General features: G+C 45.5%; 1 long non-coding RNA gene across 1 annotated transcript; it reads right to left on the minus strand.

Annotated features, from left to right (window-relative positions):
* Positions 1–650: 650 nt before the first annotated feature.
* Positions 651–1,792, minus strand: LOC123184783 (uncharacterized). Its single transcript, XR_006493076.1, has 2 exons — positions 1,499–1,792; positions 651–867 (listed from the first exon to the last, which is right to left on the minus strand). It is a non-coding gene; the product is annotated as an uncharacterized lncRNA (long non-coding RNA).
* Between the last annotated feature and the right edge of the window lie 14,046 nt (positions 1,793–15,838).

Consider the following 15,838-nt stretch of genomic DNA (forward strand, 5'->3'; position numbering starts at 1 on the left):
GCAACAACAAAGAAGTGGTTTGGTAGCCTATCTTACAAAGGGTGTGTCTCCCTTGTGGTACATTCTTTTTTTTTGCGGGGGATCCTTTGTGGTACATTCAATGGCCTTAGATTCCTACTGTGTAGATGCAATCATTTCAGCGTCAGTTAACTGGGTAGCTCATGCGGCTCTAGAGATAGTATGAGGTTAGTTCGACATGTGCAAGTTTGATTATTTTGTAGTTTCATCAACTCAACGGATATAATGAGGAATTTGAATATGTCGTGAGTGGATTAATAGATGATGGCAAGGGATTTGACGAAGCTATTGACCGTTTATATGAGATTGTCATGGAACCTATTTTTATGATTGTTTGGGCCTATTGTATTTTCATTAAGGAAAAATGTCATATTACTATTCTAAACATAATAATTAAAAATAAATAAGTGGTTGATAACCCATAAGTACTAGTAGAATGCCCGTGCGTTGCTACGGGTTTATTTTTTTCTGATTGCATATATGTACGTAAAACTTGGTGACTTGTTAACCGCTTCGACTTACATCGCCTTGTGACCCTTGTTGATGGATCCTCTTAGTTAAGCTTCGTCCGTTTTATGTGCTACACACATTGACTTACGGTGACTTGCGTTGTACAAATTAACTACAACACATGGACAAATTTTGTGCAGACATGTATTAATTATCATAGGTGATGCATGCATCTCCTAATTATCAAAGGCTCCAATAATCAACATGGACGGATGCCATACATCAGCGCATTGTAATGCTGATTTGGCACTTGAACAAGACATGGTGTTATTACTTCTTAGTTCTTTAAACAATTCTCCAAAGGACAGCTCCACCCTCCATCATCAGGTAATTCTGTACCTGAACCAAAAGAAGATTAGAATTTAGAAACTAATCAATTGTTGTGAGAACAGCGTATGCTATGCGTAAAATATCATGCATGCTAATGACATTACCACATGGATTAGAAATCAAGTAAAGTTGTATATCAAAACCGTATCTCCACCAAAAGTTTTCTCGAGCTTACTATTAGCCTAAAAGAATTCAACAATTGAATCTTCAAAATCATAACAAAATAGTAGGAATTCAATAACATTCATTATTCCATAGAGGTTCTGGAATGTACACGATGCAAAACCAAAAGGACAAGCAAACCATAGTAGTTTGTATGAAAATGATTACCATCAGGAAAAAACAATTTTTTGAAAATGTTCCTTTTGGAGATACCGAGATGCAGTTTATTATTAATTTAAACAAAACATGCGCTTTACGGAGAGATGAAAAATTATGATACTGCAACAAAACTGTACAATTTAAGTAGAAAATGACCAAAAAGGAGCGCTTCATGTGCCTACATGACCTTACTTTTTAGAAATATCATAAGTTGCTTTATAAACTGTTAAAAACAACTTAACTGCTAAGAGTACAATATAGCATCTACTATCGTAGCGTCGATCGTGCAGGGAACTACAAATTGGATTTGATTGCTCACAACCATAGAAAAGAAAGTGAAGACTTAAGATCAAATTTGCTGGAGCAAACAATGTTGGCGCGGCCTCCTCGCAGCACCGCTTCGTCTTCTTTCTCACACAACTCTCACTTGTAATTTCTCTCAAGAACACACACATGATGAGAAAACTCCACACATACACACACGCCAAGGAAGACACCAGCACCAGCTTTGCCGAGAGCTCTCCTCCTTGGTCACACAAACACTACATTTTTGCCCAGTCCTCTCGGCTGCTCTTTCTCATTCACCTAATCACCTTAAATACCAGTATAAAAGACTCACACACGCACTGGCCAGCCGCCACACTCGGCTGCTAACTCCTACAAATCTAACTAACTCGCATGCATCCATGCACGCACGATCCGGCCAACACACCGGCCACTACTCCATCGTGGTGGTTATCCTCTAATGACAGATTCCACTCACAACTCCATGCACAAAACTAGCCAACAATCTGGACACATCAAGTTAGCCAACCAACTGAATATGGCCTGGCTAACTGGCCGTGATCCACGCTCCTGTATGCATGCGGCTAACAATCTATGCATGTCAAGATTACTACTAACATTTTCCCTCCTAATCTTGACTTGTCTTCGCCGGAGTTGTCGCAGCTCCCGTCGTCGTCGTCGCCACGACCGTGACCTAGCCCGCGGACCCGACCTGGCGCAACGACGCCGGTCGCACCGCCGCGGACCTGACCTGGCGCACTGACGCCGGTCCCATCATGCTCCGTCACGTCTCCGGCGACATACGCCGAGCTCCTCCTCCGCCGGCGACACACGCCTGACGTCCCTCTGCACCCCGCACGCCCCGCGCGCACCCGACGCGCACGACGAGCCCAACCGCACCAGTGCGTCCCGCACGTCCCGCGCGCATCCGGCGCGCCCAACGAGCCCGACTGCACCAGTGCGTTCACTGTGTGCCGCCTCCGCGTCCGCCATGGCAGTCGCCAGCGACAAACGCCGGAAGGATGTAGCCGAACTCAAGAACGGACTTGTTGGGGAACGTTGCAGAAAACAAAAAATTTCCTACGGTTTCACCAAGATCCATCTAGGAGTTCATCTAGCAACGAGTGATTGGATTGCATCTACATACCTTTGTAGATCACGCGCGGAAGCGTTCAAAGAACGGGGATGAGGAAGTCGTACTCGACGTGATCCAAATCACCGGAGATCCTAGCGCCGAACGGACGGCACCTCCGCGTTCAACACACGTACGGTCAGCGTAACGTCTCCTCCTTCTTGATCCAGCAAGGGGGAAGGAGAGGTTGAGGAAGATGGCACCAGCAGCAGCACGACGGCGTGGTGGTGATGGAGCTGCAGTACTCCGGTAGGGCTTCGCCAAGCTCTATGGAGGAGGAGGAGGTGTTGGAGAGGGAGAGGGAGGCACCAAAGGCGTAGGTGAGAGGCCCTCCCCCCTCCCACTATATATAGGGGGCCTAGGGGGGGCGCCGGCCCTAGGAGATGCAATCTCCTAGGGGGGGGGGGGGCGGCGGCCAAGGGGTGGGGGGGCTTGCCCCCCAAGCAAGGGGCGCCCCCTTTAGGGTTTCCCCCACCCTAGGCGCATGGGTCCTAAGGGAAGTGGCGCCCCAGCCCACTTTGGGCTGGATCCCTTCCCACTTCAGCCCATGGGGCCCTCCGGGATAGGTGGCCCCACCCGGTGGACCCCCGGGACCCTTCCGATGGTCCTGGTACAATACCGGTGACCCCGAAACTTGTCCCGATGGCCGAAATAGCACTTCCTATATATAATTATTTACCTCCGGACCATTCCGGAACTCCTCGTGACGTCCGGGATCTCATCCAGGACTTCGAACAACATTCGGGTTACTGCATATACATATCCCTACAACCCTAGCGTCACCGAACCTTAAGTGTGTAGACCCTATGGGTTCGGGAGACATGTAGACATGACCGAGACGGCTCTCTGGTCAATAACCAACAACGGGATCTGGATACCCATGTTGGCTCCCACATGCTCCTCGATGACCTCATCGGATGAACCACGATGTCGAGGATTCAAACAACCCCGTATACAATTCCCTTTGTCAATCGGTACGTTACTTGCCCGAGATTCGATCGTCGGTATCCCAATACCTCGTTCAATCTCGTTACCGGCAAGTCCCTTTACTCGTACCGTAATGCATGATCCCGTGACCAGACACTTGGTCACTTTGAGATCATTATGATGATGCATTATGAAGTGGGCCCAGAGATACCTCTCCGTCATACGGAGTGACAAATCCTAGTCTTGATCCGTGTCAACCCAACAGACACTTTCGGAGATTCCCGTAGTATACCTTTATAGTCACCCAGTTACGTTGTGACATTTGGTACACCCAAAGCACTCCTACGGTATCCGGGAGTTACACGATCTCATGGTCTAAGGAAAAGATACTTGACATTGGAAAAACTCTAGCAAACGGACTATACGATCTTTTGCTATGTTTAGGATTGGGCCTTGTCCATCACATCATTCTCCTAATGATGTGATCCCGTTATCAATGACATCCAATATCCATAGTCAGGAAACCATGACTATCTGTTGATCAACGAGCTAGTCAACTAGAGGCTTACTAGGGACATGTTGGTGTCTATGTATTCACACATGTATTACGATTTCCGGATAACATAATTATAGCATGAATAAAAGACAATTATCATGAACAAGGAAATATAATAATAATCCTTTTATTATTGCCTCTAGGGCATATTTCCAACAGTCTCCCACTTGCACTAGAGTCAATAATCTAGTTACAATGTGATGAATCGAACACCCATGGAATTCTGGTGTTGATCATGTTTTGCTCTAGGGAGAGGTTTAGTCAACGGATCTTCTACATTTAGGTTCGTATGTACTTTACAAATATATATGTCTCCATCTTGAACATTTTCACGAATGGAGTTGAAGTGTCGCTTGATGTGCCTTGTGTTCTTGTGAAACCTGGGCTCCTTGGCAAGTGCAATAGCTCCAGTGTTGTCACAGAAGAGCTTGATCGGCCCCGACCCAAATTGCTTCATGCGCTGCCTCCGAGGCTGCCATGTACTCTGCTTCACATGTAGATCCCGCCACGACGCTCTGCTTGCAACTACACCAGCTTACTGCCCCACCATTCAAAATATATACGTATCCGGTTTGTGACTTAGAGTCATCCAGATCTGTGTCGAAGCTAGCGTCAACGTAACCCTTTACGACGAGCTCTTCGTCACCTCCATAAACGAGAAACATTTCCTTAGTCCTTTTCAGGTACTTCAGGATATTCTTGACCGCTGTCTAGTGTTCCTTGCCGGGATTACTTTGGTACCTTCCTACCAAACTTACGGCAAGGTTTACATCAGGTCTGGTACACAGCATGTCATACATAATAGACCCTATGGCTGAGGCATAGGGGATGACACTCATCTCTTCTATATCTTCTGCCGTGGTCGGACATTGAGCTGAGCTCAATTTCACACCTTGCAACACAGATAAGAACCCCTTCTTAGACTGATCCATATTGAACTTCTTCAATATCTTATCAAGGTATGTGCTTTGTGAAAGACCTATGAGGCGTCTTGATCTATCTCTATAGATCTTGATGCCTAATATATAAGCAACTTCTCCAAGGTCCTTCATTGAAAAACTCTTATTCAAGTAGGCCTTAATGCTGTCCAAAAGCTCTATATCATTTCCCATCAAAAGTATGTCATCTACATATAATATGAGAAATGCCACAGAGCTCCCACTCACTTTCTTGTAAACGCATGCTTCTCCATAAGTCTGCATAAACCCAAACGCTTTGATCATCTCATCAAAGCGAATGTTCCAACTCCAAGATGCTTGCACCAGCCCATAAATCGAGCGTTGGAGCTTGCACACCTTGTCAGCATTCTTAGGATCGACAAAACCTTCCGGCTGCATCATATACAATTCTTCCTTAAGGAAACCATTAAGGAATGCCGTTTTGATGTCCATTTGCCATATCTCATAATTGTAGAATGCGGCAATTGCTAACATGATTCGGACGGACTTCAGCTTCGCTACGGGTGAGAAAGTCTCATCGTAGTCAACCCCTTGAACTTGTCGATAACCCTTAGCGACAAGCCGAGCTTTATAGATGGTCACATTACCATCCGCGTCTGTCTTCTTCTTAAAGATCCATTTATTTTCTATGGCTCGCCGCTCTACGGGCAAGTCAGTCAAAGTCCATACTTCGTTTTCATATATGGATCCTATCTCGGATTTCATGGCTTCCAGCCATTTGTCGGAATCCGGGCCCGCCATCGCTTCTTCATAGTTCAAAGGTTCACCGTTGTCTAACAACATGATTTCCAAGACAGGGTTGCCGTACCAATCTGGTGCGGAACGTGTCCTTGTGGACCTTCGAATTTCAGCAGGAGCTTGATCAGAAGTATCTTGATCATCATCATTAACTTCCCCTCTAGTCGGTGCAGGCACCTCAGGAACATTTTCTTGAGTTGCGCCTTTTTCCAGTTCAAGAGGTAATACTTCATCAAGTTCTACTTTCCTCCCACTTACTTCTTTCGAGAGAAACTCCTTCTCTAGAAAGGATCCATTCTTGGCAACAAAGATCTTGCCTTCGGATCTGAGGTAGAAGGTATACCCAATAGTTTCTTTAGGGTATCCTATGAAGACGCATTTTTCCGACTTGGGTTCGAGCTTTTCAGGTTGAAGTTTCTTGACATAAGCATCGCATCCTCAAACTTTTAGAAACGACAGCTTAGGTTTCTTCCCAAACCATAATTCATATGGTGTCATCTCAACGGATTTCGACGGAGCCCTATTTAAAGTGAATGCGACAGTCTCTAAAGCATAGCCCCAAAAAGATAGCGGTAAATCGGTAAGAGACATCATAGATCGCACCATATCTAATAGAGTGCGATTACGACGTTCGGACACACCATTACACTGAGGTGTTCCAGGCAGCGTGAGTTGTGAAACTATTCCACATTTTCTTAAGTGTGTGCCAAACTCGTGACTCAAGTATTCTCCTCCATGATCTGATCGCAGGAACTTGATTTTCCCGTCACGTTGATTCTCAACCTCACTCTGAAATTCCTTGAACTTTTCAAAGGTCTCAGACTTGTGTTTCATTAAGTAGACATACCCATATCTACTCAAGTCATCAGTGAGGGTGAGAACATAATGATAGCCACCGCGAGCCTCAACACTCATTGGACGCGCACACATCAGTATGTATGATTTCCAATAAGTTGGTTGCTCGCTCCATTGTTCCTGAGAACGGAGTCTTGGTCATTTTACCCATGAGGCATGGTTCGCACGTGTCAAATGATTCATAATCAAGAGACTCTAAAAGTCCATCAGCATGGAGCTTCTTCATGCGTTTGACACCTATGTGACCAAGGCGGCAGTGCCACAAGTATGTGCGACTATCATTATCAATCTTACATCTTTTGGTACTCACACTATGAACATGTGTAGCATTACGCTCGAGATTCATTAAGAAAAAACCATTCACCATCGGAGCATGACCATAAAACATATCTCTCATATAAATAGAACAACCATTATTCTCGGATTTAAATGAGTAGCCATCTCGAATTAAATGAGATCCTGATACAATGTTCATGCTCAAAGCTGGCACTAAATAACAATTATTAAGGTTTAAAACCAATCTCAAAGGTAAATGTAGAGGTAGCGTGCCGACGGCGATCACATTGACCTTGGAACCATTCCCGACGCGCATCGTCACCTCGTCCTTCGCCAGTCTCCGCTTATACCGCAGCTCCTGTTTTGAGTTACAAATGTGAGCAACCGCACCGGTATCAAATACCCAGGAGCTACTATGAGTACTGGTAAGGTACACATCAATTACATGTATATCACATATACCTTTTGTTTTGCCGGCCTTCTTGTCTGCTAAGTATTTGTGGCAGTTCCGTTTCCAGTGACCACTTCCCTTGCAATAAAAGCACTCAATCTCGGGCTTGGGCCCATTCTTTGGCTTCTTCCCAGCAGCTTGCTTGCCGGGCGCGGCAACTCCCTTGCCGTCCTTCTTGAAATTCTTTTTACCCTTGCCCTTCTTGAACTTGGTGGTTTTATTGACCATCAATACTTGATGTTCCTTTTTGACTTCTACCTCTGCTGATTTCAGCATTGAAAATACCTCAGGAATGGTCTTTTCCATCCCCTGCATATTGAAGTTCATCACAAAGCTCTTGTAGCTCGGTGGAAGCGACTGGAGGATTCTGTCAATGACCGCGTCATCCGGGAGATTAACTCCTAGCTAAGTCAAGCAGTTATGTAACCCAGACATAGTGAGTATGTGCTCACTGACAGAACTGTTTTCCTCCATCTTACAGCTGAAGAATTTGTCGGAGATTTCATATCTCTCGACACGGGCATGAGCTTGAAAAACCATCTTCAGCTCTTCGAACATCTCATATGCTCCATGTCTCTCAAAACGCTTTTGAAGCCCCAGCTCTAAGCTGTAAAGCATGCCGCACTAAACGAGGGAGTAGTCATCAGCACGTGTCTGCCAAGCGTTCATAACATCTTGGTTCTGTGGGACGGGTGCGTCACCTAGCGGTGCTTGTAGGACATATTCTTTCTTGGCAGCTATGAGTTTGATCCTCAGGTTCCGGACCCAGTCCGTGTAGTTGCTGCCATCGTCTTTCAGCTTGGTTTTCTCTAGGAACACATTGAAGTTGAGGACTACGTTGGCCATTTGATCTACAAGACATATTGTAAAAATTTAGACTAAGTTCATGATAATTAAGTTCATCGAATCAAATTATTCAATGAAATCCCACTTAGATAGACATCCCTCCAGTAATCTAAGTATAACATGATCTGAGTTAACTAGGCCGTGTCCGATCATCACGTGAGATGGACTAGTCAACATCGGTGAACATCTTCATGTTGATCGTATCTTCTATACGACTCATGCTCGACTTTTCGGTCTTCTGTGTTTCGAGGCCATGTCTGTACATGCTAGGCTCGTCAAGTCAACCTAAGTGTTTGCATGTGTAAATCTGTCTTACACCCGTTGTATGTGAACATTGGAATCTAACACCCGATCATCACGTGGTGCTTCGAAACAACGAACTGTCGCAACAGTGCATAGTTAGGGGGAACACTTTCTTGAAATTATTATGAGGGATCATCTTATTTACTACCGTCGTTCTAAGTAAACAAGATGCAAAAACATGATAAACATCACATGCAATCAAATAATAATAGTGACATGATATGGCCAATATCACATAGCTCCTTTGATCTCCATCTTGGGGCTCCATGATCATCTTGTCACCGGCATGACACCATGATCTCCATCATCATGATCTCCATCATCGTGTCTCCATGTAGTTGCTTGCCAACTATTACTTCTACTACTATGGCTAACACGTTTAGCAATAAAGTAAAGTAATTTACATGGCGTTTCTCAATGACACGCAGCTCATACAAAAATAAAGACAACTCCTATGGCTCCTGCCGGTTGTCACACTCATCGACATGCAAGTCGTGATTCCTATTACAATAGCATGAACATCTCATACATCACATATATATCATTCATCATTCATCACAACTTTGGCCATATCACATCACAAAACACTTGCTGCAAAAACAAGTTAGACGTCCTCTAATAGTTGTTGCAAGTTTTACGTGGCTGCAAGAGGGTTCTAGCAAGAACGTTTTCTTACCTACGTGAAAGCCACAACGTGATTTCTCAACTTCTATTTACCCTTCATAAGGACCCTTTTCATCGAATCCGCTCCAACTAAAGTGGGAGAGACAGACACCCGCCAGCCACCTTATGCAACTAGTGCATGTCAGTCGGTGGAACCGGTCTCACGTAAGCGTACGTGTAAGGTTGGTCCGGGCCGCTTCATCCCACAATACCGTTGAAGCAAGATAAGACTAGTAGCGGCAAGAAAGTTGACAACATCAACGCTCACAACAAATTGTGTTCTACTCGTGCAAGAGAACTACGCATAGACCTAGCTCATGATGCCATTGTTGGGGAACGTTGCAGAAAACAAAAATTTTCCTACGGTTTCACCAAGATCCATCTAGGAGTTCATCTAGCAACGAGTGATTGGATTGCATCTACATACCTTTGTAGATCACGCGCGGAAGCGTTCAAAGAACGGGGATGAGGAAGTCGTACTCGACGTGATCCAAATCACCGGAGATCCTAGCGCCGAACGGACGGCACCTCCGTGTTCAACACACGTACGATCAGCGTAACGTCTCCTCCTTCTTGATCCAGCAAGGGGGAAGGAGAGGTTGAGGAAGATGGCACCAGCAGCAGCACGACGGCGTGGTGGTGATGGAGCTGCAGTACTCCGGCAGGGCTTCGCCAAGCTCTATGGAGGAGGAGGTTTTGGAGAGGGAGAGGGAGGCACCAAAGGCGTAGGTGAGAGGCCCTCCCTCCCCCCACTATATATAGGGGGCCTAGGGGGGCGCCAGCCCTAGGAGATGCAATCTCCTAGGGGGGGCGGTGGCCAAGGGGTGGGGGGGCTTGCCCCCCAAGCAAGGGGCGCCCCCTTTAGGGTTTCCCCCACCCTAGGCGCATGGGCCCTAAGGGAAGTGGCGCCCCAGCCCACTTTGGGCTGGATCCCTTCCCACTTCAGCCCATGGGGCCCTCCGGGATAGGTGGCCCCACCCGGTGGACCTCCGGGACCCTTCCGGTGGTCCAGTTACAATACCGGTGACCCCGAAACTTGTCCCGATGGCCGAAATAGCACTTCCTATATATAATTCTTTACCTCCGGACCATTCCGGAACTCCTCATGACGTCCGGGATCTCATCCGGGACTCCGAACAACATTCGGGTTACTGCATATACATATCCCTACAACCCTAGCGTCACCAAACCTTAAGTGTGTAGACCCTACGGGTTCGGGAGACATGTAGACATGACCGAGACGGCTCTCTGGTCAATAACCAACAGCGGGATCTGGATACCCATGTTGGCTCCCACATGCTCCTCGATGACCTCATCAGATGAACCACGATGTCGAGGATTCAAACAACCCCGTATACAATTCCCTTTGTCAATCGGTACGTTACTTGCCCGAGATTCGATCGTCGGTATCCCAATACCTTGTTCAATCTTGTTACCGGCAAGTCCCTTTACTCGTACCGTAATGCATGATCCCGTGACCAGACACTTGGTCACTTTGAGATCATTATGATGATGCATTACCGAGTGGGCCCGGAGATACCTCTCCGTCATATGGAGTGACAAATCCTAGTCTTGATCCGTGTCAACCCAACAGACACTTTCGGAGATACCCGTAGTATACCTTTATAGTCACCCAGTTATGTTGTGACGTTTGGTACACCCAAAGCACTCCTACGGTATCCGGGAGTTACACGATCTCATGGTCTAAGGAAAAGATACTTGACATTGGAAAAACTCTAGCAAACGAACTATACGATCTTGTGCTAGGTTTAGGATTGGGCCTTGTCCATCACATCATTCTCCTAATGATGTGATCCCATTATCAATGACATCCAATGTCCATAGTCAGGAAACCATGACTATCTGTTGATCAACGAGCTAGTCAACTAGAGGCTTACTAGGGACATGTTGGTGTCTTTGTATTCACACATGTATTACGATTTCCGGATAACACAATTATAGCATGAATAAAAGACAATTATCATGAACAAGGAAATATAATAATAATCCTTTTATTATTGTCTCTAGGGCATATTTCCAACAGGACCCGAGCACAACGGCGACATATGTCTCCTCCCAACGTCAACTGCACGCTCGTATATGCGCCCACGGTCCTGACGCGCTCGACCGCGTCCAGTGCGCACCCATATCACGCACCGGTCGCGCCCGGCTCGCCGCCATGGCTTATTGTCCTGCACCGCTGCGGCCTCAACTGCAGCGCAGCACCTCCATGCCACGATGCCGCTGTGAGTCGTTGAAGTCGCCACCAAGCAGGTCCTCCGCGGCCTCCTCACCGTGCCGCCGCAGCCACCGCGACCTCCTCGCCGCGCTGCGCACCTCCATACACTGACACACGGCCCGGAGCATCGCGCAGTTGCCGGCGAACTCCACCACCGCCGGCACGCCTCCGGCATGGCGAATCACGCTAAGACGAACTGGCTCATGATACCAATTGTTGGCGCCGCCTCCTCGCAGCGCCGCTTCTTCTTCTTCTTCCTCACACAACTCTCACTTTTAATTTCTCTCAAGAACACACACATGATGAGAAAACTCAACACATACACACGCACATGCCAAGGAAGACACCAGCACCAGCTTTGCTGAGAGCTCTCCTCCTTGGTCACACAAACACTACATTTTTGCCCAGCCCTCTCGGCTGCTCTTTCTCATTCACCTAATCACCTTAAATACCAGTACAAAAGACTCACACTAGCACTGGCCAGCCGCCACACTCGGCTGCTAACTCCTACAAATCCAACTAACTCGCATGCATCCATGCACGCACGATCCGGCCAACACACCGGCCACTACTCCATCGTGGTGGTTATCCTCTAATGACCGAATCCACTCACAACTCCATGCACAAAACTAGCCAACAATCTGGACACATCAAGCCAGCCAACCAACTGAATATGGCCCGGCTAACTGGCCGTGATCCACGCTCCTATATGCACGCGGCTAACAATCTATGCATGTCAAGATTACTACTAACAAACAATAGCTTCTTCAGCTGAAGGTCATCCATTGGTGTCGTGCGGTTTATATCCGAGGAATCATTGTCAATGGATATCAAAAAAGTTGGAGCGTCGGCTATGGCATACGACATTGATTCGACTCACCTTGCAGTGATCCCATCGGCCGCCCTCACGTATAGCGACGCCCTCAGACCTCAGGTATGGTGACATGCCGATGGCCAACTCGGAGCCCATGTAATAGTACAACAACGCTGAGTACCTGGGCACGATGTCCCGGGCGTTGCGGCTGCGGAGTCCGCAACGACGTCGAACCGCTTCTTGAAGCCGGCTGTGCCCAGTGTGGGATGTCAACCACAAACACCATGACTGGCCATTCTTAGCGACATGGGACGCGTTCAGAGTGGCCAACGCCACCCCGAGGCTATGCCCCATCACCGTGATGCTCACCTCCGTATCCTTGTCCACTAGCTTCTGCACCTCAGTCATCAATTACTCCTAGCTTTCCCTCCTTCAAGAGGCACCACATGAAGTACGACAATAAGTACAAAGAATCTGTAATCGAAATATAAATACATGTCTAGTAAATAGGAATGATTAGTGGATAAAGCATATGTGCAAATCCTAAGACATTAATATACTCATGCTCCAACTCAAATACTCTATCAATGAGACACACAAGAAATACATGGACGGGAAAAAGTGAGCATTATTTCTGGACAGGACCAATAATATTCCTCTACCTCCCCTTCAATTTTCAGATTCTGAATTAAGTTCTTGGGCGATGGAATTAGAAGCCATATATTCAAAAATCCTGAGAAATGAAGCAGGCTGAATAATATGCATCTTATCTTACAAACTCAAGGCATATAGCAGCATACCCAAATTTCGAGCTAGCTGTACTTGCAGGTACTGAAAATTAAGTAGACAATGTTAGGAGACTCAAAAGAAGGCTTTGTCCAGCCTGTGATCCGTACATTATATGATCATGTGCAGGTTAGTATTTTACTGTTTCAATCCTTGAGGCTCTCCTCATCTTGTTTTGAAATAGCTCCCTGTTAAGACTTCTTCTGTCTATGTACGTCATTGATGTATGTATGCAAAAACATATACAACAATGATTATGATGTACTATGTAGTCTATCTTACAAAGGGTGTGTTTCCCTTGTGGTACATTCTTTTTTTTTGCGGGGATCCTTTGTGGTACATTCAATGACCTTAGATTCCTACTGTGTAGATGCAATCATTTCAGCGTCACTTAAGTGGGTAGCTCATGCGGCTCTAGAGATATTATGAGGTTAGTTCGACATGTGCAAGTTTGATGTTTTGTAGTTTCATCAACTCAACGGATACAATGAGGAATTTGAATATGTTGTGAGTGGATTAATAGATGATGACAAGGGATTTGACGAAGCTATTGATCGTTTATACGAGATTGTCATGGAACATATTTTTATGATTGTTTGGACCTATTGTATTTTCATTAAGGAAAATTTCATATCACTATTCTAAACATAATAATTAAAAATAAATAAGTGGCTGATAACCCACAAGTATAGGGGATCATTTGTAGCCTTTTTTAATAAGTAAGAGCATCGAATCCAACGAGGAACTAAATGTGAGATTTATATTCTCTTCAAGTTCTATCGACCACCGATACAACTCTACGCACACCAAGGTTTGCTTTACCTAGAAACAAGTAATAAACTACTTTATAGGTATAATGGGATAAGTTTGCAAGATAATAAAGAACGTAAAAATAAAAGTGAGATGTTATTTTAATAAAAGTACAATTAAGTTAGTGTAGCAAGTGTAAAAAAGTGATGGTAGGATTTGCGAAATTGTCATAGGAAGATGATAACAAGATTGGTAATCATTATTGCAATTTTATATGAAGAATAGGCATAAGCTAACACATTTTCTGTACTTGGATCACATGAACTTATGATTAAAACTCTAGCAAGCGTCCGCAACTACTAAAGCTCATTACGGTAAAGACAACCATAGCATTAAGTGTAAAGTCCTTTTTACTCCCATACGCAACAACCTACTTACACGAGTTTGTGTTTCTGTCGCTCACACAACTCTGAGAGTAAATAAATTATGAACACATTGCAACACCCTACAGCGGGAATCCCACACGTGTGCGTAGCATGGAGGGCACTATACGGCATCAGCAAAAACAAAACATACAACTCAAACCAATCAAGATCATCAACCAACCCACAGGATAAAAAGAATCTACTCAAACATCATAGGATGGCAACACATCATTGGATAATAATATGTAGCATAAAGCACCATGTTCAAGTAGGGGGTACAGGGGGTTGCGGGAGAGTGTGCTGCTGATAATAGATGAGGGAAGGTGATGGAGGTGTGGAGGAAGACGTCGGAGTTGTTGGAGTAGATCGCCGCCACGATGGTTCCCCCTGTGGCGCTCCGGCTCCACCAAGAGAGAGAGGAAGAGAGCCCCATCCTTCTTCTTCTTGCTTGGCCTGCCTCCTAGATGGGAGAAGGATTCCCCCTCTGGTCCTTGGCCGCCATGTCCCCCAAGGGGCGGGAGCCCCCTAGATTGGATCTCTCTTTGTTTTATTCTCTGTTTCGTCTTCCTATTTTCTGGTCGAACAGTGTTTCTTAAATACCCGGAGATCCATAACTTTGATCGTGCTGGAATTTTAACATGTTTTTTTCATGATATTAGCTTCCTTGCGGCGAAACAAGGGCCCCAACCGACTTAAGGGGTAGCCACAAGCTCACCTGGTGCGCCCTGGGGGTGGGGTGCACCACCTGAGCTTGTGGGCCCATTGAGCATCATCTTGCGTTGATTCTTTTACCCAAAAATCACATATATTCAATAAAATCACCGTAAGTTTTTATCTCATTTGTACTTCGTTTGATATGGTTTTCTGCGAAATACAAAAAGATGCAACAAACATGAACTGAAACTGGACACTAGATTAATATGTTAGTCCAAGAAATCATATAAATTGTTGCTAAAAGTAGGTGAAAATAATAGAACAATAACATGAAATAATAAAAAAAATTATAGATACGTTAGAGACGTATTAGTAGTTAATGTCAATTATTTGAGGGAAAATCCCTCAAATATATTTTGTATACTTTTTAGTCTTTCCCTTCAATGCATAGTTTGGTAACTATCCGTTCTATTTACCCACGCCTAAAATAGACAAGCATTCACTCTAGAAAACTCACTCAACTTTGGAGCTTGATGCCATTATATTTAATGAAACTAAAATGGACCTACACACATACATATATTAGCATAGTCACGATATTCTACCATGTTAAATTTTATATTTCTCAAATCCTTAAGAATTCATGTTAACACGAAGATTTGTAAGAGGAAGTCTCTCGAAAAGAGAACAAATAACATCATTTTTTCTCACAGTATATGTTTTATGTTTAGTGCAAGTCACTGGTAGAAAAAGGGCCTGTTGTCCCGGTTCGTAAGGGCCTTTTGTCCCGGTTCCTGAACCGGTACTAAAGGGTCGGTACTAATGCCCTGCCCCTTTACTCCCGGTTCAATCCAGAACCGGGACTGATGGGCCTCCACGTGGCCTGTGCGCGGAGCCCAGGCAGGAGACCCTTTGGTCCCGGTTGGTGGCACCAACCGGGACCAATAGGCATCCACGCGTCAGCATTTCTGTGGCTGGGGTTTTTGTTTTTTTAAAGGGA

The sequence above is a fragment of the Triticum aestivum genome, chromosome 2A (genome assembly GCF_018294505.1).
Source record: "Triticum aestivum cultivar Chinese Spring chromosome 2A, IWGSC CS RefSeq v2.1, whole genome shotgun sequence".
NCBI lineage: Eukaryota > Viridiplantae > Streptophyta > Magnoliopsida > Poales > Poaceae > Triticum > Triticum aestivum.